Here is a 25470-nt window from a genome sequence, read left to right as displayed (position 1 = left end):
ATAAAACATGTCTTATTCAAATCAGAACCAGATGACATGTATTCAAGAACACCATAATTGGAGCTAAACCGAGTGAAGGATTTTTGATGGAATTGATTTGAATTTAATGTAACTTTCTGATCACAGGTTTACAAAAACTAAATGAGAAAAACAGTAATAGTACAGGAGATTAACAGCATAATTGTTCCATGTTGTCCTATGGTACTGAATCCAGCCATCATATTATTTCACATTCCATGTGCTGAAGAATGTCTTACTGTTATTGATTTTTGTCAAGTTCATGTCACAGTGCCATTGCATGAGGATAGTCAGGAGTACTGTCAAAAATAAGATGAATATTTGGGACACAGAATTGGAAAAGGAGCTAGAAAGGTGGCACCAGAGAGAGTGGAAGCAATTCACAAGATGAATCCACCTCGAATTCAGAAAGAAGTCAGGATTTTTTGGGGAATGGTTGGCTGCTGTAGACAGTGGATACCAACCTTTCCCTATTGGCTAAGGATGTGTCTGATCAGCTTCTATTGGACAACAATTACACAAAAGTCTTCCTAGAGTTGAAAGAGAAAAAGTGTTGTGCCCCGGCACTAAGGATGCAAGTTTATTTAAAAGAAAATACACCAATTTGCAGTGAGAGGGAGAGCTGTGCTCTCTCAGTGCCTGTTCAAAAACATGAATGTGTTCGAAAGTCTGTGACGTATTTCTCAATAACCCTTGACCCCATCATCACAGAAATACCCATCTGCCTTAACTTAGTAGCTGTGGTAGATGTCAGTCACAAAAAGAGTGAGAATATAATGATGGAATGTCCAATTACAGAAATGGTCCCTTCCTTTGTGGAGTTTGTTTTTTTTAAACATATTTTATTTGTCAATTCGCATATGTTGTGCAGGGCTCTGCACACCAGAGTCATCTGCCAAAGCAAACCAAATATAACCATGATAGCAAACGACTTTTGCAGGATCAACAATACAGTACATATGAGCATTTAACAAAATTTCACCCTTCCAGCCAACTCCCTGCCTCCCACTGCCTCCTCCCATACAGTCTCGTCCGCAACTTAAAAAGGAGATCAACCAGTCCTAATCCTGGCTCACACACCCTCCCTGTTCCCTCCCTCCCCCTCCCCCTCCGGATGAAGCCCAAAGGCTTAATCCGGTAACAAAGGGTCCACCATCGCCGGAGGCTCCAGCCAGAGACCCCGATACTCCGCCCATCGTTTCAATATTTTATAGTGTTTGCGCGGGGCACCCCCTGGCCACAAAAATGGGTTGCTCCAGTCCCTTGCAAAAGTCCAGACCATTTTTCCAGGCAGCCACCGAGGGGGCCCTCGTCGCCTTCCAAGTTTTAGCAATGTCTTGTTTTGCCGGCGTAAGGCCTAAGAGCATGAGATGTTGTTTATAGGCGTTGCCACCCACCCCCTCCATGACATGTAGCAGTACCAGCTGTGGTGTGCGTGTAAGCTCCCATCCCAGGACCTCAGAGAAACAGGTGAATACCCCCCTCCAGAAGCGATCCAGCGATGTGCACTGCCAAACCGTGTGTATAAACGTACCCTCAGCCCGACCACAGCGAAGACATTACGGGGAGGCGATCAACCCCACCTGCCACAGACGTGTCCTAGTAAAGTAGACTCTGTGGAGGTATTTGAATTGGACTAGGCGGAGCCGTATCGCTATAGCCGCCCCCCACGGGGCTGCCAGGGCCTCCGACCTATCCTCCTCCTCCAGACTGCCCACATCTGCCTCTCAGTCCCCCAGGAGTTTCTGAAGTGTAGGGGAACAGTGCGTGACCAGGGACTGATAAATACGAGAAATCTTTTTTCCAGCAGATCCCCCATAAAAACTTTAGCTTCAATGGGACTAAATTCGGGTATGGACTCCAGGCCCAGCAGGCTGGGGAACAGTGTGTGTTGGAACTGCAAATATCGATAAAATTGTGTCTGGGGCATATGAAACTCCTCCTGAAGATCCCGGAAGGACTTTAGTGTTATGCCCCTCAGAACATCTCCCAGGGTGGAGATACCAATGGCGTCCCATCCCCGAAACCCCGAAAGGGCCGCCAAGTGGGGTAGGCGCCTATTATTCCACAATGGGGTCTCCCGGGCCAGGACATTCCACCAGCCCATGCGCCGCAGTGCCTGCCTCCAAACCATAAACACCACCCGCGTGGCTGATGGCAGCGCGCTACCTAGCTGCGCCGAGTACAAAAGTGTATGTAGTGTGTGATGTCCCATAAGGTAACGTTTCAGTGCGTATTTCAGGTCCCACCTATTGCCATACCATCAGTCATTGAGAACCAGCAGATGCGAGGTGTGAGAAGTTGGCCTGGTGTATGATGTCCACAATTCTGTGGGCACCTTGTATCAGTCCAAACAATCCCTTATGGTGGTGGTTGTAAGTCAACCTTTAAAAGACAAGCTATCCTAGTGGTAGCATGGACTAAGCAGCCTTCAGGCTAAACTCAAGAGGGCATGTGAAGCCAGCTTTTTTACCATATGCAATCCTGTAATATCAAATGAAAGGACACCACACAAGTTATATATTATAAAAAATATATGTATTTATTCTCAGAATAATCCCCTGTAATCTTTATGAGTATAGAAGCACAAGCGTTAAAACAAAAGCACAATATAACATATGAAAGTTGCACGTTTATGGATGAGGCCGGTGGCCACTCAAACCATATATCAAAAAAGTGGTATAAGTATCACTATTCGATCAGTGGTAAGGCCTAGGGCCTTGGGAATAGCTGGGACTACACTGGACTAACAGCAGTTAGGACGGGAGTAGCCCGCGGGATTCGGGTGCAGCGCTAAAAGCACACGCATGCACCAATGCAAAGTCAATGGTGCGTAAAATTTATCGAGTTACAGTTTTAGGAGTCTTCCGACTGGACTAGAAGGACAGAACTTTAGACTTAGACACTAGAGGTGCAAACCACTACAGGAGCACCGGCGTTCAAGAGTTACCTCACCCACAGGAAGCGGGTGCACAGGTGCAAAAACGTGTCGGGTTTCGTCGTGTAGATCTATGGAGCCTTGAGATGAAGATGCTGCAGGCGGCCAGAAGAGAAGAGTCCGGTGTGATCCAAGGGTGGATCGAAGATGTAGAGTACCTGAAAGCAGAGGGGACAGAGTCTGGGTCACTAGCCAGTGACCAGGAAGGAACCAGGCGATGTCGGGCGCAATCAGGTGGTTGTCGTGAAGCTTGTCTCGCTGCCACGTGGACTCTGGGGCACCGAGGATGTCCAGGAGTGGATCACGAGCTGTCCCACGAAGGTGTAACGCCTCCCTGTGACAGGAAAGCTTTTGTCCAGGCCTCCCCTGCCAAGTTTCGGTCAGCAGCAGGAGGTCAGACTTGTGTCGGGCAGCAGCATCCATTTTGTGAAGCTGAGGTTCTGGTTAGGATTAACCGCGTTTAAAGTAAAGTAACATGTCTTCTCCCTCTAGAAGGGTGGAATGCTACCCCCGTCGCCAGAACTGGCGACGGGGGTAGCAGTGTATGACACCAAACACAACATGTTTTGATAAAGCCAAACCAAAGTTAGCAATAACCGCGAGGATTATAATGCACTTAAGAGTATATGGTATGGCAGTATCACTGGAACAGCTATAAGGAAATGGTTCCGAAAGCTGCAGACAGTCTCAGCTCATGCCAGAGCACCATCTCACATAAAACCAAGCACTCTGCCTCCAGGATTGTTAAGGCCTGCCATAGGATTGACTTATAGGTATATATGTGTCCAGATATAGGTTTAGATATAGGTATACTATATCTAAGCAAGGGGTGATTACACCACCTTGCCCCAGCTGAGTGATCAGTCAGTTGTGTCGATTTAAGTACCAGCCAGGGGTGGCAAAAGATATGCTGCAGCCCCTGGTAGGCCTTGGATGCACCTATGCCCTGGGCACCTATAGTGCACTGTACAGGGGCTGATAAGGTGTCCAGTACCAAATTGGTGATGTACCTAGGGTACATGGAGTCCATTTAAAGAGAGAGCAGATTGCCTGGGACCCTGATTAGCAGGATCCCAGGCCAACTAAGTCGAAAACCAGCTAAACACTAGGCAAAAAATCTGGGGTAACCATAGTCAGGTATCCACCCTCCTACATCACTCCACACTCCACACTTTCCACATTGCCTTTAAGTATCCAGACATAAAGTTGATACCTCTGTTTGAAAGGACCTCCTTTGGAAAGCCCACTCTGGAGAATACTCCAAGTAGGGCCCTTGCCACAACAGGAGCTGTTGTGGTCCTCAGGGGAATTGCCTCTGGGTACCTGGTGGCATGATCCACTACCACCAGGATAAATCTGTGCCCAGAAGCTGTTGGGGGATCCATTGGACCAACAATATCTATCCCAACTCTTTCAAAGGGCACCCCCGACACAGGTAGTTGTATCAGGGGGGCCTTTGTGGTTCCACCTGCTTTGCCACTGGCTTGGCAGGTTTCACAGGAGCGACAAAACTCCTTGGTATTCTCTGACATGTGAGGCCAGTGAAAGTGTGGGACAAGTCTTTCCCAAGTCTTGGTCTGGCCTAAGTGTCCTGCAAGGGGAATATCATGGGCCAAGGTGAGAATTAAGCCCCTAAATTGCAGAGGTATAACCAACCTCCTGGTAGCACCAGGCTTGGGGTCTCTAGCCTCTGAATAAAGGAGCCCATCATCCCAATACACTCTATGGGTACCTTGAGCATTCCCAGCAGCCTCAGCAGCAGCTTGCTGTCTGAGGGGTTCAAGGGAAGGGCAGGTCAACTGAGCCTGCCCCAGGTCTGCCCTTGAGGGTCCCCCTGTCCCCAGAAACTCAACCTGATCAGGTTCAAGTTCTTCAAGGACAGTCTCCTCTTGGATCACAGAATCATCCTCCTGTGATGTCTGATCCTCAACTTGGGGCAAGTGGGAAGGCACTGCCTTAACCCTCTTGCTCCTTCTCTTGGGTTGTGGATGGTCTATTGTTTCAAGATCCACCACAGGTTCAGGTAGGCACTTCTTGGCCTGGGACCTGGTTACAGCAAGGACATGTGCTGAAATCCCTAGCATTTCTGCATGAGTCCTGTACTCCACTTCTGACCATAATGATTCCTCTGGATCATTGCCCAAAAGACAGTCTACTGGGAGGTCTGCACTTACAACAACTTTCTTGTGGCCAGTTACCCTCCCCAGGAGAATTTAACAACAGCCACACTATGGGTAGTAGTGGAATTGCTAGCATTGGTCACTAGGTAGTTCTCACCTAGTATGATTTGTCCAGGGTCCACAAATTTAGGTGTCACCATAGTGACACTGGCACATGTGTCCCTGTAGGCCTGATCCAGTTTCTCATTGATTAAAGGTGTCTGTCTATATTTGCCCAAAGTATTGGGACTCATAGGTGTGGTCACTGACATGTCCACATCAAATAGCAGAACTGCCTGAGTAGGGATTCTGACTAAGCCAGACTCCATCTCAGTATCCAGGGTTAACCCCACTATAGCCTTGGGTTGTGTACCACCACTGCTGACTGTACTAGGGGGTGCAGGTGCCTTAGGGGCTGCAGCGGTAGGGACTGGATTTTTCTTGGTGCATTCACTACCCCAGTGGGAAGTGGACTTACAAGTATTGCACCAAGGTTTCTTTGGGCCATCATTCTTCTTCTTCTTGTTTCCATTTTGGGAACCACCCTCTTATTAGAATTATTTTGGGGGCCTGAAGAAGACTTCTGGTCTTTTTCTTTCTTATCTCCACCCTTCTGGTCTGCCTTCTTTTGATCACCTCCTTGGTTGTGGGGTTTCTGCTTGTAGGAGAGTAGGGTCTGCTATCCTATGGTCACCCCAATTTTTGCTTTTTGCTTCACTGGTTTTCGACTCAATGTGGCTGTGGGCCTGCTAATCAGACCCACAGCCTGCTGTTCTCTCTCTAAACTCACGTACATGTACTATAGGTACATCACCAATTTGGTACTGGACACCTTGTCAGCCCCTGTACCATGCACTATAGGTGCTCAGGGCATAGGTGCATCCAAGGCCTACCAGGGGCTGCAGCATATCTTTTGCCACCCCTGGCTGGTACTTAAATCGACACAACTGGCTGATCACTCAGCTGGGGCAAGGTGGTGTAATCACCCGTTGCTTAGATATAGTATACCTATGTCTAAACCTATATCTGGACACATAGACACCTATAAGTCACTCCTATGGCAGGCCTTAACAATCCTGGAGGCAGAGTGCTTGGTTTTATGTGAGATGGTGCTCTAGCATGAGCTGAGCCTGTCTGCAGCTTTCGGAACCATTTCCTTATAGCTGTTCCAGTGATACTGCCATACCATATACTCTTAAGTGCATTATAATCCTCGCGGTTATTGCTAACTTTGGTTTGGCTTTATCAAAACATGTTGTGTTTGGTGTCATACACTTTGGAATACTATCCCCTCGCCAGTTCTGGCGACGGGGGTAGCATTCCACCCTTCTAGAGGGAGAAGACATGTCACTGTACTTTAAACGCGGTTAATCCTAACTAGAGCCTCAGCATCACAAAATGGATGCTGCTGCCCCGACACAAGTCTGACCTCCTGCTGCTGATCGAAATTTGGCAGGGGAGGCCTGGACAAACGTTTTCCTGTCACAGGGAGGTGTTACACCACCCCGGACAGGAGATAGTGGATTGGAGCAGGGAGGGTTGAAAGAAACTAGACACTGCCTGGGGCACACAAGGTGTCCCAAGCAAAATCCAGTCAAACCGGTTCTGGGGCACTCTAGCCCCAGTACTGGCGCGAAACTGAACAAAGGGAAAGGGGTGTAACCACCCCCTTCCTGGGTCCCACCCATAGGAGGGACCTAGCAGGTAATCCAGCCCCCAGATTTGGAATAAAGGTGGGAGCAGTGCCAATGCACATCAGATTATCCTGACTGAAACTTATGAAACAAAACTCTGGACCCTTCGAAATCCTACTCAACGTAGAAGACTGAAGAATCTCCCTTGTGGTCAAGGAGTGACCACCCTGTGCAAACAGGTACCATCCAGCACCTCACCGTTTGCTTTGTTGCAGTTCCCGCCGGAACTCGAGCGACAGAGATCGACAAGACCCAGCTTTCCTGCCTTCCAACAGCCCGATCCACAGTCCCTGCAAAGCTGAGACCCGTGGACGCAAACTGAAGCGTGGGGCCAGCCATCTTGGAAAAACTATGAAGTGCTGACCGTCCAGCTCCCGAGGCACCCTCGAAGCTGTGCATTGGAGTTTTAGAAGCTCCAGCACCGAGCAGCTATTGCACCGAAGCTCACCCCTCCACACTCACCGAGTGCTGCGTGGGGCCCTTTTGCATTTTCCTGCTCGACGCGTTGGTCCGGTCGCTTGCCCGTTGGCTAGTGGCCCCAGTACCAACGAACTAAAGAATTTACACTGCTGGTCTGGTTGCTCCAGACTGGCCCTCGCTCCCCTGAAAAGGAGAACCCGCTCTGACCTTGCTGGTCCGAGTAAGAAGCGATCTTCGAATCCTGCGTGGGTTGCCCTTGCCAAAGCTTGTTAACTCCGATCCAGAAGCCGACACTGCCGACAGCGAGAACCTTTATGGGACAGCTCGCGATCCACTCCTGGACATCCTCGGTGCCCCAGAGTCCACGTGGCAACGGAGACAATCTTCACGACAAGCACCTGATTGCGCCCGACATCGCCTGGTTCCTTCCTGGTTACTGGCTAGTGACCCAGACTCTGTCCCCTCTGCTTTCAGGTACTCTACATCTTCGATCCACCCTTGGATCACACCGGACTCTTCTCTTCTGGCCGCCTGCAGCATCTTCATCTCCAGGCTCCATAGATCTACACGACGAAACCCGACACGCTTTTGCACCTGTCCACCCGCTTCCTGTGGGTGAGGTAACTCTTGAACGCCGGTGCTCCTGTAGTGGTTTATACCTCTAGTGTCTAAGTCTAAAGTTTTGTCCTTCTAGTCCAGTCGGAAGACTCCTAAAACTGTAACTCGATAACTTTTACGCACCATTGACTTTCCATTGGTGCATGCGTGTGCTTTTAGCGCTGCACCCGAATCCCGCGGGCTACTCCCGTCCTAACTGCTGTTAGTCCAGTGTAGTCCCAGCGATTCCCAAGGCCCTAGGCCTTACCACTGATCGAATAGTGATACTTATACCACTTTTTTGATATATGGTTCGAGTGGCCACCGGCCCTATCCATAATTGTGCAACTTTCATATGTTATATTGTGCTTTTGTTTAAACGCTTTTGCTTCTTTACTCATAAAGAGTATTGGGGATTATTCTGAGAATAAATAAATATATTTTTTATAATATATAACTTGTGTGGTGTCCTTTCATTTGATATTACAGGATTGCATATGGTAAAACAGCTGGCTTCACATGCCCTCTTGAGTTAAGCCTTTAAGGCTGCTTAGTCCATGCTACCCCTAGGATAGCTTGTCTATAAGGTTGACTTACAACCACCACCATAAGGGATTGTTTGGACTGATACAAGGTGCCCACAGAACTGTGGACATCATACATCAGGCCAACTTCTCACACTGCTTAACCCTTGTTCTGACCCATTTGTCTGCCTTCTTTCCCAATTCTTGGGGAGAGGTCAGATCAGAGTCTACAAGGTGTTGATACAATAGCTGGTTTGGACAGTTATTAAGGATCTGCTCTCTCATTATAAGATTGTACAATCCTGTATAGTCTGAGACTTTACTTCCCTTCAACCAACCCTCCAGAGCCTTTGTGGCACAATCAACAAAATCAGTCCAGTCCTGAGTCTGAGCTTTTTGGGTATCTCTGAACAACAACCTGTATTGCTCAGTGGTTAGGCCAAACCCAACAATAAGAGCACTCTTCAGGACAGAGTAGTTTTTAGCATCCTCAGGTCTAACTGTGAGGAGCTTGTCTCTCCCTTTCTCAGAAAAGGAGTACCATTAGATTGCTGCCCACTGTTCTTGAGGAACCTGCTGTACCATGCAGGCTCTCTCCAGAGCAGTCATCCATTTGTGGATGTCATCCCCTTCCTTGTAGGGGGGCACAATCTTTGTCAGGTTTCTTATTATCATAGGACCTGTCATAGGACCTGTCTTTCCCTCTAGGAAAAATGCTGCACAGTTTTTGTTCCCTTGCTAAAGCAAGTTTAGCTCGGGCCAGGGCTACCTCCTCCCTCTCTATCTGGAGTTTGACAGCTCTCATCCTGGCCTTTTGCTCTTTTCTCTGGGGGGAAGTCATTCCCCTTTGAGATTCCCTTGAGGCACTAGAAAGGTGAGAATCCCTGGAAGGAGATCTCTCCCTTCTATTGCCTGGAAGTATTCTGTTATGTACTCTGGGGAGGTGCTGGCCCTCTCCATTTCCATGTAGGTCCAAGTTGACTTGGCTAAGCCTCCCAACTGGTACCTGGTTCTCCCTCTGATCCTGATCTGACTCTTCCACTTCTGATTCAGGGTTCACCTCCTCATCTTCTGCTTCTGGGGTGGTGTTCTCAGTATCTGGGGGATTCACTCCTTCTCCTGACTCTAAGGGAGCTGTACTAGCTTTCTCAAGATCATCCTTCTCCAGGATGGCTATCAGGATGGGAATGGTAGGGTTGTGACCCTATTTCAGCCTCCTTGCAGTGCACAAGGCACTCAAGTCCCTATGGCTGAGTTTGTCATAGCTGGAAGGTGCCTGGGCAAGGTCACCTGTCACAGGTATAGCAATGGTTTGCTCACCTGTGCCAGACATGACTATGTGGTAAATAAATAAATAATACCCTATTTTTGACTAGACATATATCATAACAGATAGCTCAATAAATAAGAGTCAAGATTCGAGGTAGTAGGAGTTTTGCAGGTTTATTACAGCATAAGGACAGGAACAGGACAACCTGCATAGGAACAGGGGCCCAGCAGGACGACAGGGGCCCAGCAGGGGAAAAGAGGCCCAGCAGGATGACAGGGGCCCAGCAGGGGAAAAGAGGCCCAGCAGGATGACAGGGGCCCAGCAGCTGCTGGGGCTGGGTCTGGGATGAGCGCGCTAACTTTTAATAACAATACATGAGTTTATATACATAACGCAAACACATAGCATTACATTGCAGTAGGCGTAGCAGTGGGTGGAGCAGAAGGCGTGACGCGTAGCAGTCGCGAAAGATAAGAGTAAAAAGAGGTGTAACTGGGCGTATACATAGACATGTGGTGCAAACGTAACAGAATATGTCATGAATGGGGCGGAAACATTGGAGGGGGCTACCTAAGGAGCCGGGACCTCTAACCTGATGGTGCGCGCAAACTGGCAATGACGTGTTACTAGGAGAAGCTGGGGGCTATGAACTCTGTGCTAGGAGCAGAGACTAAAGTCTGGAGGGTCGGAGCGACATGTACCTAAACCCTATCTAGTATCTGATGTTTAGGGAACATGTTGATATAAATTAGAAGTCATGAGGGGAGAGGCTAACTTGATTCTAAGACTGGACCATGCATTATTCTACATGTAGTGCGTGATGAGGAATATTAAATGACCAGTAAATACAGTATTTCTCTAACATGGAGACGTGAAGGCTAGACAATGACGGAAACTATTGATGCAGTTCAGTAGCTTAGGAATGCAGAGAAGGAGGACTGAACTGATAACTGGAACTATAACATACTTTTGGCAGACTCAGAGGCAGAGCCAAGCTGCACCGGGCACTGCGAGGCAGGAAGTAAGTGAAAGGTCGAGGATACAGGTGGGGGCTGTATCGCTCCTCAGCGAGGCTTTCGGGAGACAGGAGCTGAATCTGATGTCCAGGCCCTTTTGAGGCCTAGAAACGGGGACTTTATAATGGAATAACGTGCACACTGAGAAACGTGGCAACGTAACTTTACATAGGCCTGATATTCGTAGTATTCACGAGGACTGGAAACTGACATATTAGAGGGGGACACAACTATAATTGCGTCATTAATCAGACATGGGGAATTACATATGCATATTGGTCATGCACACATAACATATGATGGATGAGGCGTAGGGACACAGAACATGGCAAAATTTACTTTTCCACATTCCCTCCTTGTCACTACGTTTCCATCAGGAAACATCAATATTCATGATACCATCTATCATTTCATATAGTATCATTTGCTCGTCTCGAATTTTCTTAGAACGGGATTTAGAACGGGGCTTGGGACTAGGAATACAAGAGGTAGCACAAATGCCGCAAATCGCAGGGCCACATTGTATACAGAGGCAGCAGCTGAATATGATCGCTACTGCAATACCTAGAAAGGACAAGACTTTCCATCCCCATGCGGAAATTATATTCCAGAACCAACCGGACCATGTCCAGGTGCCTGGATTCTGGTGTAACAGATGGGCAATTTTATGGAGTCTGGTTATAGCTGAATAAACAGACGGTGCGTTATTTGGAATGAAAATGCAGCAACTAGATCCGATGACTCTACAGGCCCCGCCCCTATCGGCCAGTATGACGTCAAGGACGAGACGATTCTGTAAAACGACAATTCTCATAAAGGATTGCTCTTCGGTTAAGTTACCTAGAGCAGAGGCAGTCTCATCTACTACAGCTTCAAGGGTTCTTGTTAACCTACGGATTAGCTTACTATTTACAACTGTGCCTAAATAAGGGAACACACCTTTATCAATATCAATGAATTGCTCTGCAGCGGTTTCAGTATAATCGACAATCGGGAGGTTTCTCTTGTGTCTAGTATGTACTAGGAAGGAATTCCTATGGTAGTCAGGTGGGGTTAGAAAAACAGGTGGCAGTAGGAAGGCAATGTAACAGGTTCCCTCCCAATCGAGGGGCAAACGAACATATGCGGTTTGACCACAAACAAAATAAGAATGACGTGAAGCTTTAAAAATAGATTTCCCACTGTCACTATACTTGATAATAGTAGTACAATCACTATGTCCTACATGTACGGAACCCTTATTTCGGACACATAATTCGCCTTTGACTGGTAGTACTGAAATAGCAGGTAAGTCTGGAGTAGTATCAGACTGAACATTCAGGACCATAAAATTCTACGAATAATTACCTAAATTATATACTTCATTTTCTAGATCTAAACCTGTTCTGTGGGGAAGACCTTGCTTGTCTGGGAAACATGTACTGTTAAGAAAAGACATATCTGTTGAGGATGACGTTAACGTGGACCATGCTCCACACGAACCATTATGTGAGAATGGATAAGGAAAGAGTGGCAGGACTCCCTTCGGTGTCTGGAAAGGGGGGAGTCGACCACACACCCAACAATTAGTGGCATTGCTGGTCTGGTGTGAGTAATGTAACATACGGATAAAAGAATTATTACGCATAGCGAGGCGATATGAATATTCGTGAGGAGGCAGATCACTAAACGTGTGCTCTGCTGTAGCATTAGCAGACTTATTTACATGAAGAACTGGGAAATACAGGAAAAAGGCATAACTGGTGCAGGAAATCATAATGCTGATGAATAATATGAAACTTAGAAAAACGATACATTGAATTGAGTTGTGACTGACTCTCTCACTATGGGGGTCTATTTTATACATGTCAGAAACAGTCTAACCGTTTCACCTAGGGGAGGACTTATACAATCAAACTGACTGACTTATTTTACTAGACCGGAGTTTTAACTTATACTCCTGCTGCGGAGTTTTCTCTACCAAGGGAGGGGTTGTATCAATGTCATTTGCGGGACAGTCCTTAGGAACAATGTTTTGGCAGTCCTTCGAATCCTGGGAAATGTTCTTAAAGACGGGTTTCAGTCCTTTAAAAAGTTTAACGTGAGAAAGGTGTATCCATCCTTTTCGGCCTTCCAACTTCACGGCTGTACGGGTGGTGAGGAGGACCTGACGGGGCTCTTTCCATCGAGGCTCCAGCGGACTTGATCTGTCAAAGTTCCGGACCATCACCATGGAACCTGGAACGATTTCGTGCGGTGCCACCTCGGTATTGTCTGGAAATGCGGCAGCAACCTGTGAACGACATGAGTTGAGGGCAGACATCAAGGAAGCTAGGTAATCTGTCAGCATATTACATGAAACATCAGTAATACTTCGGGGTCTAGGAGTACCCCACATGTTAGGGGGGCGGCCGAATACGACCTCATACGGGGACAGACCTGATCTGGAATGTGCGACCATGCGCATATAAAACAAAGCGACTGGCAGGGCTACTAGCCAGTCCACACCCTTATCTTTACATACTTTGGCGATTCGGATTTTCAGAGTCTGATTATGTCTCTCAACTAGACCGGCTGCTTCAGGATGGCGTACACAATGGAACTTCCACTGGTACCCTAACAACAGGGAAACGTGCTTCATTAGTTCTGAGGAGAATGGCTGGCCGTTATCAGAATATACGACTCTAGGGAGTCCATATCGAGGGAAGAATTCACAAACCAACTGCTTGGCAGTGGTCGCGGCTGTGTAATCTGGGACTGGATATGCTTCTGTCCATCTGGACAGAGCGCATACAACTACAAGGACATACTTGAAACCTCGACATCGCTCCATCTGAATATAATCCATCTGGAGGACTTCAAAAGGGTGGTCAGGAGGCTGGAAACCACCTTGTTCCACCGGGACACTTTTACCTGGATTAAACTGACAACATATCATACAGGTACGGACTTTCTGCTTGGCTGCAGCTCGTAAATGCTTGTTGAACCAAATGTTCTGGATACTGTCTAACATAGCTTTTTCTCCTAAATGTGCTGGACTATGTGCGGTATTAATAATGACTTGAACCATAGAGTCGGGGAGAAACCATGTGGCTCTACCCTTTGTTAACCATCCTTGATCTGTCTGGACCCCTCCTTGTTCAGACCATTTCTTGATTTCTTCAGGAGTAGCATGTAACTGGATATCTATGACATCTTGTGTAGGGTCCTTAACTGTCATACATGTAATCGGGACTGGATCTGGAGTATGTGTCATGTTAACTGGAATGTCTAGAGTCTGTGCTGTAAGCTTGGCTGTGCGATCTGCTAGATCGTTACCTTGGGAAATAATGTCAGTAACTTTCGTATGTGCTTTGCACTTCATGATAGCAATAGATGTCGGTAAATGTATGGCATCTAACAGAGCTTGAATAAGGAGACCATGCTGAATCTTGGTTCCATGAGAAGTCATGAAACCTCTCTCCTGCCAGAGCACTCCGAAGTCGTGTACAACTCCGAATGCGTAACGTGAATCTGTATAAACATTAACTTTCAGGTTCTTGGCGTGTATGCAGGCTTGTGTCAGAGCAACTATCTCTGCTGCTTGAGCGGACAGGGTATCAATACGGTGTGTTTCAATAACTTCGGTGTCAGTAGTCACTGCATACGCGGCGACTAGTTCTCCTGTGCTAGTTCTCATACATGAACCATCCACATAAAGTGTCAGGTCAGGATCTGGTAACGGAATGTCTGTCAGGTCTTGTCTTGGCTTTGTCGTAATGTTAACTACTTCCACACAGTCGTGTGTGGTTGGATTTGAACTAACTGATGGTAACAGTGTAGCAGGATTCAGGACGTTGCAGCGTCTAATTACTATGTGTGGCTGGAACAGTGTCAATTCATAACCTGTTAAACGTGCAATTGTCAAGTGCTGAGTTTGTGTTCGGTTTAAAAGAACTTCTACTGAATGTGGGACTTGTACTGTCAAGGAGTGTCCTAAAACTATGGAATCACTTTGTCTGATAGCTAGTGCTGTGGCTGCAACTGACTTGAGGCACGCAGGCAACGCCTGGGCGACTGGATCTAATGTGCTTGAAAAATAAGCACAGGGCTTGTATTGTCCTGCTTGATCTTGTGTGAGAACAGATAATGCTGTACCTTCACGTTCAGTAACGAAAAGTGTAAAAGGCTTACTGTAGTTCGGTGTAGCTAGAACTGGAGCTTGGCATAGGGCTTTCTTTAACTCGTTGAAACTAAGTGTATGTTCAGATGTCCAAGGGAGGACAGTCGATACGGCTGCCTCCTGTGTCGTTAACTGTATCAGTGGCTTGGCTAGAAATGCATACTGGGGAATCCATTGTCTACAATAAAAAGTAAGGCCGATAAAGGCACGTACCTCCTTCTGGGTTCTGGGCTGGGGAAGACTCGCTATCAACTGGATACGGTCTGGTGTCAACTGCCTACCCCTCTTGGACAGCAAGTGTCCTAAGTATACCACTTGCTGGACACAGAATTGAAGCTTCGAAGGGGACACCTTGTGCCCCATCTCGGCTAGGAAATACAAAACCGTGAGTGACGCTCGCTCGCAGTCACGTTCAGAACGGGCTGTGATCAGGAGATCATCGACATACTGGAGCAGGGCAGTGTCAGTTGGCATATGAATATTATCTAGTTGTCTCTTAAGTGCTTGACTGTAAATACTAGGGCTTTCTGTGAAACCTTGAGGAGCGCGTGTAAACATATAGCTCCTTCCATTTAAACAAAATCCGAAAAGAAACTGGCTGTCTGGATGAATAGGAACACTAAAAAATGCATTCTTGAGGTCGATGACAGTGAAGAACGTGGCTTCGGAATCAATGGCTGTCAATAGGGAAGAGATGTCTGGGACAACTGGGTACTGCGGAATAATACATTTATTAAGCTCTCGTAAGTCAATCACTAATCGATATACTGGGGGTGCATTTGGATCAGTACGTTTCATGACCGGAATGATCGGAGAATTACATACATTGGAGTCAGTTTCTACAACTACTCCTTGAGCGATGAGCTCGTCAATAATTTTGGATAAGGCTGCTACAGCCTCGGGTGGCAATCTGTACTGCCTGATTCGTGGTAACACTACACCTGGTTTGAGAGTCACACGATAGGGTGTGATTTGCATGTAACCTACATCAGTTGGACCTTGCGCCCATAAATGCTGCGGAACTTTAGACAGTCTTGAATCAAAATCTCGTAATACATAGTGACCCTTAAAGTCACGTAGGAACAGACGTATTCCCTCTGGGGAACAGCAAATAACTGCACCTAACTCTTTCAGTGTTTTAATGCCTAATAGGTTTTCTGGACATGACTTAGTAAGTAACAGATCAGTAGTGCGGGACAATGGACCTACTTCTAGAGTAACTGGCTTTGATATCTCATTAACGATAGGCTTTCCTGAAAATCCAAGGGAAACATTTCTTGAGCCTGAGAGCGGAGCCCCTGGAACTTCGGCGTGACTAATTGTGGTCCTACTTGCCCCTGTATCAATCAAAAACTTTCTGTCTTTCCCTAATACTTGACTATGAACATAGGGACCTTCTTGATCTACAGGTATCTCGATGAGAGGCAAGCCTACCTCCCTCTCTAGGCTGTTTCATGAATACTGCTGGTACTCTGGATACTCAGACTGTGCATACTGGTACATCTGCTGTGTAACATGCTGTGTTGCAGCGATAGGCTGCGGTACTGTAACTGTCTGTGGTGCATTCTGTGGCTGAGGAATCTGTGAAACTTGTTCTTGTCTAGGCGGACGTGGTCTTTCTTTAGTCTTACCAGTAGCTATGTTGTGTTTCAGAACTGCACACTCATTTATAAAATGACCTGGCTGTTTACAATAATTGCAGTTCCCTTTAACGGGAGCTGCAGGATGACTGGCTTGATTCGGACCCCTCTTCTGACTGTCTTGAGGAACAGATTGTGCAACTAGCACTTTCATTTTCGTGTCTTTCATACGTTTTCTTTCGTGTTCTTGCTCTTCCCTGATTCTATTCTGGTGATACTGGAGCATCTGGAGCATCTGGGACGGAGTATTAGCTTGCCAGGTGCTTTCGACTTTCAAAACTCGGTTTTTAATTGGTGGACTTGAATTCTCGACTAATTTAGTGACAAAAAGGTGAGGGTATGACTCACTACTTGTCTTGAGACCACTGTTGATACTGAAACATTTTTCAAATCTAGAATAAAAATCACTAATATCTTCGTCTTGCTTCTGTTTACAGGCTGAGATTGCATCCCAGTCTTCCTTTCTAGTTGTCAATAATCTGGGTAAAACTTGAATCAATAATTCTGGTAATTCTTTACATTTATCTCCAAGACCGGTACCTGGTACTCGTGCCTTGTCTTCGGCTTCTAGAACTGCCCAATCTATCTTTTTCTCTCCCACCTCCCATTCTTTTTCCTTTAGCTTTTCATACACCCCTGCGGGCAACAGGACCTTTAACATTTTAATGATATCTGGGTAAGTGTATTCTCCCATACGGAGCATGTCTTTTAATTCTCTATGGAACCCTGCTGGATCTTTGTCATGACAGGGAATTAATTTCTTCATTTCAAGGAGTTCCATCTTTGTGATTGGAGTGTATACAAACACTCGCTGCATTTCGCCACCCGTTCCTTTAACTGGGTGGACTTCTCGTAACGGATTCTGTCTGTCTATGTAGAATGATTTACTTTCTGGGGGTGAGACATGAACAAAATGCGGGTTCAGAAACGTTCTATATTTGTGACGCTGTTCTAGAATGACACTAATTAAATCGGTACCTAGACCTCTCCATCTATACTGGAGTAACTCGTTCAGGATATCATGTAACGGACCTGGATCAGAGTGCTGACCCTCATACAAAGTAATGAGGTGCTGAATCATATACATACCCACCAGTCGCTGCCCGGCTGGGGGCATTTTCAGAAACATTTGTGCCACTATTTCGTCTGGAAAAGTGGTAGAATCAGTAATCCATCGGACTGCTGATCGGGCTATTTCTTGTTCATGCATGGTACTTAATTCACTGTAACCGATTCGTGATTTAAGAATGTAATCGGTAGCTTGAAATACTTGTTCTAGGGAACCTTGTTCTGGTGCTGGATGATGGAAAATAGACTTGTGTTCTAGACGTAAATGGCGATCTGGAAATCTAGATTTTCCTACATACGCTATTCTGGCGGTATTCTCGTCGTCTTCCTCTTCAGGATCAGAGGTACTTTCTTTCTCACTTACTTGTGCTGCTTTACGCTGTTCGTGTATCTTTATTATCTCTCTACGGATTTTCTTGTACATACTTTCCATGGCACCAATAGTATTGTGCTTTCCTTCGGCTATATTATCACTCCACTTTGTCAGGATTTTCATTTCGGCTGGATCTTTAGACGGGTAATCTTGTTCTCTTATTAGACAGTTAATTAAGAACTTTAATATCATGCGCTGAATCTCGGCTTTCCTTTGAGACATGGCATCACTAATACTTTCTGGATCATCCCCTGTACGGATGAAACGATATATTCTGTCTAGATCTTCTTTCATATTCGGCAAGGTGACTAGATACTCGGTCACCCTCCTTATGCGTACGGAATATAAAACCATATTAAATTCGCCTGGAACTGGATCATAGACACATTCGCCAAGGGTTTGCCTGATTTCTGTAACAGACTTATTACTTTTAGGAGTACGCTGTGATGCTTGAGCATGTAATTCGAGTGCTGATAAACGCTTGTATGGCGGCGGGGTTTGAGGAAGACCTCCCCCTGCGGCCCCTAAACTAGAATCATCAACTGATGCTTTTCGTTCTGGCAGGGTCGGTAATTGTAACGTGGGCTGGACTTGTATGGCGGGCTGACCCGGGGGGGCTGTTAAGGGCACCCCGGTGTCTGGAGGAGCAGGAATTACCTGATTTACAGGGACTGGCGGAGCGTGAACAGGATTTGCATATTCGGGGACTGTGCCGTCCAAATAGGACGAAATAAAAATATCAGCTGCGGTCGGTTTGTGACGTAGCTTGGTCGGAACTAATGGTGGCGGGAAATTACTGGATGCCTCTGGGGTCGCTTTTGGCAAGCCTTCGGCAAGAAGAGGATACATACCCTTAATAAGGGCATGCCTCTGTCTGTCTGATTGTTCGGCTTTGACTCGTTCACCTATCTCGATTAATTCTCTTTCTTGGGCTTGTTCTTGGGATTCTCTACTTAGTTCTGTCTTTCTGATTTCTTTTTCGGTTCTTTTATGAGCGTCTTTGCGCCATAACTCGATGGCATCTTTCTGTGACTGTCTGGCTTTCTTTTTCCATAATGCTTCTTCTACTCGCATGATGCACTCGGCATCCCATGTACCCGATGCGGGCCATCTATACTTTTCTTCTAACTGTTTGGTATAATCTACCCATAAATCTAGATACAATATGGCGCTTATGCCATGTTTCTGATACATAAAATGACCTGGACTGTCCCTAGGCGGAACAGGAACTGCTTCTTCTAACAAACCCTTTCTAGTTTTTAACTGACGTAATCTCGAAAAGAGAGACATTGTAAACTTGAATCGGAACACAATACAATACACGAAAAACAATAACAATTGGGAAAACAATTCAGGCATACCACGACATTGGAAATACATTGAACAACATCAGAACATAACAGTTCGGACAGAATATTACCTGGAATACTAAGAACAGAAACAGAACAGAATTTCTCGAGAACGGAACAGACTAGAGTTACTGGATGCACTGCTGAAACAGTACGGAACATACCGGTCCCATAAAGGGACGCATCAAGACCCGTATCCACCTAGGTGAACACTTCGTTAGTGGGCCTGGGTACCACCAACCCACGGACCAGGAGTCAATTTAGACTGACCCTGTCTAGATACTACCCCAGTAATGGTACTCACCGGGCAGCAAGAACGGGAGGCCTCGGACTGGACTGGACGGGCGACGAACTTCGGACTTCAGTTACGGGTGGGCCTCCGGATACCTCGGACTCTTGGCTTGGGCTCTGGTCGGGACTCGCCGCGTTCCTCCACCGTCTCGTTCGGATGCTGGACCGCCTCCTCCGTCTCCTCCGTGGGCCTGAGGGATACTTGAGCAGAAATATCTGCCACTGCGCAGAAGAGTTCCGTCACGACTGCAGAGGGTCAGGGGGTCGGCGTGGCTTCACCGACGCGTGGGGAAAGGGCAAGTCCCTATTCGGGCGCCATTATGTGGTAAATAAATAAATAATACCCTATTTTTGACTAGACATATATCATAACAGATAGCTCAATAAATAAGAGTCAAGATTCGAGGTAGTAGGAGTTTTGCAGGTTTATTACAGCATAAGGACAGGAACAGGACAACCTGCATAGGAACAGGGGCCCAGCAGGACGACAGGGGCCCAGCAGGGGAAAAGAGGCCCAGCAGGATGACAGGGGCCCAGCAGGGGAAAAGAGGCCCAGCAGGATGACAGGGGCCCAGCAGCTGCTGGGGCTGGGTCTGGGATGAGCGCGCTAACTTTTAATAACAATACATGAGTTTATATACATAACGCAAACACATAGCATTACATTGCAGTAGGCGTAGCAGTGGGTGGAGCAGAAGGCGTGACGCGTAGCAGTCGCGAAAGATAAGAGTAAAAAGAGGTGTAACTGGGCGTATACATAGACATGTGGTGCAAACGTAACAGAATATGTCATGAATGGGGCGGAAACATTGGAGGGGGCTACCTAAGGAGCCGGGACCTCTAACCTGATGGTGCGCGCAAACTGGCAATGACGTGTTACTAGGAGAAGCTGGGGGCTATGAACTCTGTGCTAGGAGCAGAGACTAAAGTCTGGAGGGTCGGAGCGACATGTACCTAAACCCTATCTAGTATCTGATGTTTAGGGAACATGTTGATATAAATTAGAAGTCATGAGGGGAGAGGCTAACTTGATTCTAAGACTGGACCATGCATTATTCTACATGTAGTGCGTGATGAGGAATATTAAATGACCAGTAAATACAGTATTTCTCTAACATGGAGACGTGAAGGCTAGACAATGACGGAAACTATTGATGCAGTTCAGTAGCTTAGGAATGCAGAGAAGGAGGACTGAACTGATAACTGGAACTATAACATACTTTTGGCAGACTCAGAGGCAGAGCCAAGCTGCACCGGGCACTGCGAGGCAGGAAGTAAGTGAAAGGTCGAGGATACAGGTGGGGGCTGTATCGCTCCTCAGCGAGGCTTTCGGGAGACAGGAGCTGAATCTGATGTCCAGGCCCTTTTGAGGCCTAGAAACGGGGACTTTATAATGGAATAACGTGCACACTGAGAAACGTGGCAACGTAACTTTACATAGGCCTGATATTCGTAGTATTCACGAGGACTGGAAACTGACATATTAGAGGGGGACACAACTATAATTGCGTCATTAATCAGACATGGGGAATTACATATGCATATTGGTCATGCACACATAACATATGATGGATGAGGCGTAGGGACACAGAACATGGCAAAATTTACTTTTCCACAACTCTAGTGAGGTGTAAGTGGTGCACTTACCTACACTAAGTGTTTTCCTACTGTACCTTGCTAGTGAGTTGTAGTCAGGGTGTGCTAAGCCCTTTGATCTACAACTACTAAGTTCAGTAGAACTTTAATATGTAAACTTTGTTTATATGTACCTAAGGTACTTAATGTGATCTTTCAATTTGATAAAAAGATTGCAATGGTAAAACAACAGCAAGCTCAAATCCCAACCGCTGCACACCAATGTGAGAAGTTGGCCTGATGTATGATGTCCACAATTCTGTGGGCACCTTGTATCAGTCCAAACAATCCCTTATGGTGGTGGTTGTAAGTCAACCTTTAAAAGACAAGCTATCCTAGTGGTAGCATGGACTAAGCAGCCTTCAGGCTAAACTCAAGAGGGCATGTGAAGCCAGCTGTTTTACCATATGCAATCCTGTAATATCAAATGAAAGGACACCACACAAGTTATATATAATACAAATATATGTATTTATTCTCAGAATAATCCCCTGTACTCTTCATGAGTATAGAAGCACAAGCGTTAAAACAAAAGCACAATATAACATATGAAAGTTGCACGTTTATGGATGAGGCCGGTGGCCACTCAAACCATATATCAAAAAAGTGGTATAAGTATCACTATTCGATCAGTGGTAAGGCCTAGGGCCTTGGGAATCGCTGGGACTACACTGGACTAACAGCAGTTAGGGCGGGAGTAGCCCGCGGGATTCGGGTGCAGCGCTAAAAGCACACGCATGCACCAATGCAAAGTCAATGGGGCATAAAAGTTATCGAGTTACAGTTTTAGGAGTCTTCCGACTGGACTAGAAGGACAAAACTTTAGACTTAGACACTAGCGGTGTAAACCACTACAGGAGCACCGGCGTTCAAGAGTTACCTCACCCACAGGAAGCGGGTGCACAGGTGCAAAAGCGTGTCGGGTTTTGTCGTGTAGATCTATGGAGCCTGGAGATGAAGATGCTGAAGGCGGCCAGAAGAGAAGAATCCCGTGTGATCCAAGGGTGGATCGAAGATGTAGAGTACCTGAAAGCAGAGGGGACAGAGTCTGGGTCACTAGCCAGTGACCAGGAAGGAACCAGGAAGGAACCAGGCGATGTCGGGCGCAATCAGGTGGTTGTTGCAAAGCTTGTCTCCGCTGCCACGTGGACTCTGGGTCACCGAGGATGTCCAGGAGTGGATCACGAGCTGTCATACAAAGGCTCTCGCTGTCGGCGGTGTCGGTGTCCAGATCGGAGTTAACAAGCCTTGGCAAGGGCAACCCACACAGGATTCGAAGATCGCTTCTTACTCGGACCAGCAAGGTCAGAGCGGGTGCTCCTTTTCAGGGGATTGAGGGCCAGTCTGGAGCAACCAGACTAGCAGAGCAAATTTAAAGGTTCGTCGGTACTGGGGCCACTAGCCAACGGGCAAGCGACCGGACCAATGCGTCGAGCAGGAAAATGCAAAAGGGCCCCACGCAGCACTCAGTGAGTGTGGAGGGGTGAGCTTCGGTGTAAAAGTTGCTCGGGGCTGGGGCTTCTCAAACCCCAATGCACAGCTTCGAGGGAGCCTCGGAAGCTTCACGGGCAGCACTTTGTCGTTTTTCTAAGATGGCCGGCCCCACGCTTCAGGTCGCCTCCACGAGTCTCAGCTTTGCAGGGACTGTGGATCGGGCTGTTGCAAGGCAGGAACGCTGGGTCTTGTCGATCTCTGTCGCTCGAGTTCCGGCGGGAACTGCAACAAAGCAAATGGTGACGTGCTGGATGGTGCCTGTTTGCACAGGGTGGTCACTCCTTGACCACAATGGAGATTCTTCAGTCTTCTACGTTGAGTAGGATGTCGAAGGGTCCAGAGTTTCGTTTCATAAGTTTCAGTCAGGATAATCTGATATGCATTGGCACTGCTCCCACCTTTATTCCAAATCTGGGGGCTGGATTACCTGCTAGGTCCCTCCTATGGGTGGGACCCAGGAAGGGGGTGGTTACACCCCTTTCCCTTTGTCCAGTTTCACGCCAGAGCTGGGGCTGGAGTGCCCCAGAACCGGTTTGACTGGATTTTGCATGGGACACCTTGTGTGCCCCAGGCAGTGTCTAGTTTCTTTCAACCCTCCCTGCTCCAATCCACTATCTCCTGTCTGGGGTGGTGTAGCACCTCCCTGTGACAGGAAACCCTTTGTCCAGGCCTCCCCTGCCAAGTTTCGGTCAGCAGCAGGAGGTCAGACTTGTGTCGGGGCAGCAGCATCCATTTTGTGATGCTGAGGCTCTGGTTAGGATTAACCGCGTTTTAAGTAAAGTAACATGTCTTCTCCCTCTAGAAGGGTGGAATGCTACCCCCGTCGCCAGAACTGGTGAGGGGGTAGTATTCCAAAGTGTATGACACCAAACACGACATGTTTTGATAAAGCCAAACCAAAGTTAGCATTAACCGCGAGGATTATAATGCACTTAAGAGTATATGGTATGGCAATATCCTGGAACAGCAGTAAGGAAATGGTTCCGACCTCTGCAGACAGGCTCAGCACATGCCAGAGCACCATCTCACATAAAACCAAGCACTCTGCCTCCAGGATTGGTAAGGCCTGCTATAGGAGTGACTGATAGGTATATATGTGTCCAGATATAGGTTTAGATATAGGTATACTATATATAAGCAAGGGGTTATTACACCACCTTGCCCCAGCTGAGTGATCAGCCAGTTGTGTTGATTTAGGTACCAGCCAGGGGTGGCAAAAGATATGCTGCAGCCCCTGGTAGGCCTTGGATGCACCTATGCCCTGAGCACCTATAGTGCATGGTACAGGGGCTGAGAAGGTGTCCATTATCAAATTGGTGATGTACCTATAGTACATGTCTGTGAATTGAGAGAGAGAACAGCAGGCTGTGGGTCTGATTAGCAGGCCCACAGCCACATTAAGTCAAAAACCAGTGAAGCAAAAAGCAAAAATTGGGGTGACCATAGGATAGCAGACCCTACTCTCCTACACGAGGCTTGATAATACGAGAGGAGATCCGGGGATGCCAGACCTCCACAATAGGTGGATAAAAAGCATGTACGTATAGCCACACGCACCTTCCCCCCCTCCCACAGAAACTGCCCCAGCACAGAATTCCCCAGCCGGAACCATCTAGCTGGATTGGGTACAGGTGATTCTGCAGCTGGTAGAGAAGTCGGGAGGGTGCTACCATTTTGAAGATTGGCGATCTGCCATATAGCGTCAGGGGCATGCGGGACCAGGACTTAAGGTCTGCACGAACCCGCTCCCTCACAGGTGTCAGGTTACGTTCCCAGGCAACGGCCGGACCGTCAGAGTGTACCAACCCCAGATATTTCAAACCACCAATAGCCGACTGGACCGCAGTTGCCCACGATCCCACTTTCGTCCGATCTCCCAGCTCCCACAGTGTGGATTTGCGGGTACTCATGTACAGACCCACCATTTCCCCGAAAATCTGCATGATACGCAAAAGTCATGGCCCCGTCCTGTCAATCGCCGTCAGGAAGAAGAGAACGTCGTCAGTATATTGCGCAATTCTATCGGAAAGGCCCAAGGCCCATTCAAATCCCCATACCTGGGTGTCTATGCGCACCCAGGCCGCCAAGGGCTCCATGGCCAAGGCAAAAAGATATGGAGACAGGGGACATCCCTGCCGCTTGCCCCTCTGAATAGAGAAGTTGGAGGAGGCGGCGCCAGTCCGGGGAAGTACACCCTCTTCCCGGGCCTCCTCCACCACTGCCCAGTAATGTTGGGCAATTGCACATTGTACCGGCGAAACAACTCACTCGGAAACCATTAGGATCCGGGCGCTTTCCCAGGGTTGAGTTCTCCCAGGGCCATTCCCAGTTCTTCGTCCGACAAGGGTGCCTCCAGCTGGTCCCGCACCTCATCTGGCAGCACCTTAGGTGGCAAATATGTGAAAAATGTATCAATTGTAGCAGGTGAAAAACATTCCCGGGGGCATAGAGTGCCACATAATATGTAGCAAAGCTCTCCGCAATGGCAGGGGGATCTGTCACCGGGATTCCCGCCTGGTCCAATATACCCAGTAGGGCCTGAGAGTGAAACGTGCCTTGACAAAGGTGATGCAACATCTTGCTAGACTTGCCCCCCCATTGGTACACTCTACTGCGTGTCGCCAGCCAGACTTGACGTGCCTCATCCATCAGTAGAATGGCACACTCCTGTTGGGCCAATAGCAATTGCTGCATTCCTAGGTCACCCCCTGCCTCGCGATTCTGTTGCTCGAGCATTTCTAAGTTCGCCTCCGCGCGAGTCAGTTCCTCCCTTTGCTGCCTGCAAGCCGGCGCACATCAGATGTCCACCCCTCGCAGGGGGGGCTTCAGTGCCTCCCACAAGG

This window comes from Lissotriton helveticus, chromosome 4_1, assembly GCF_964261635.1.
Source record: "Lissotriton helveticus chromosome 4_1, aLisHel1.1, whole genome shotgun sequence".
Classification (NCBI taxonomy): domain Eukaryota; kingdom Metazoa; phylum Chordata; class Amphibia; order Caudata; family Salamandridae; genus Lissotriton; species Lissotriton helveticus.
The sequence above is the reverse complement of the archived record's forward strand: the minus strand, read 5'-3'. Positions refer to the sequence as shown.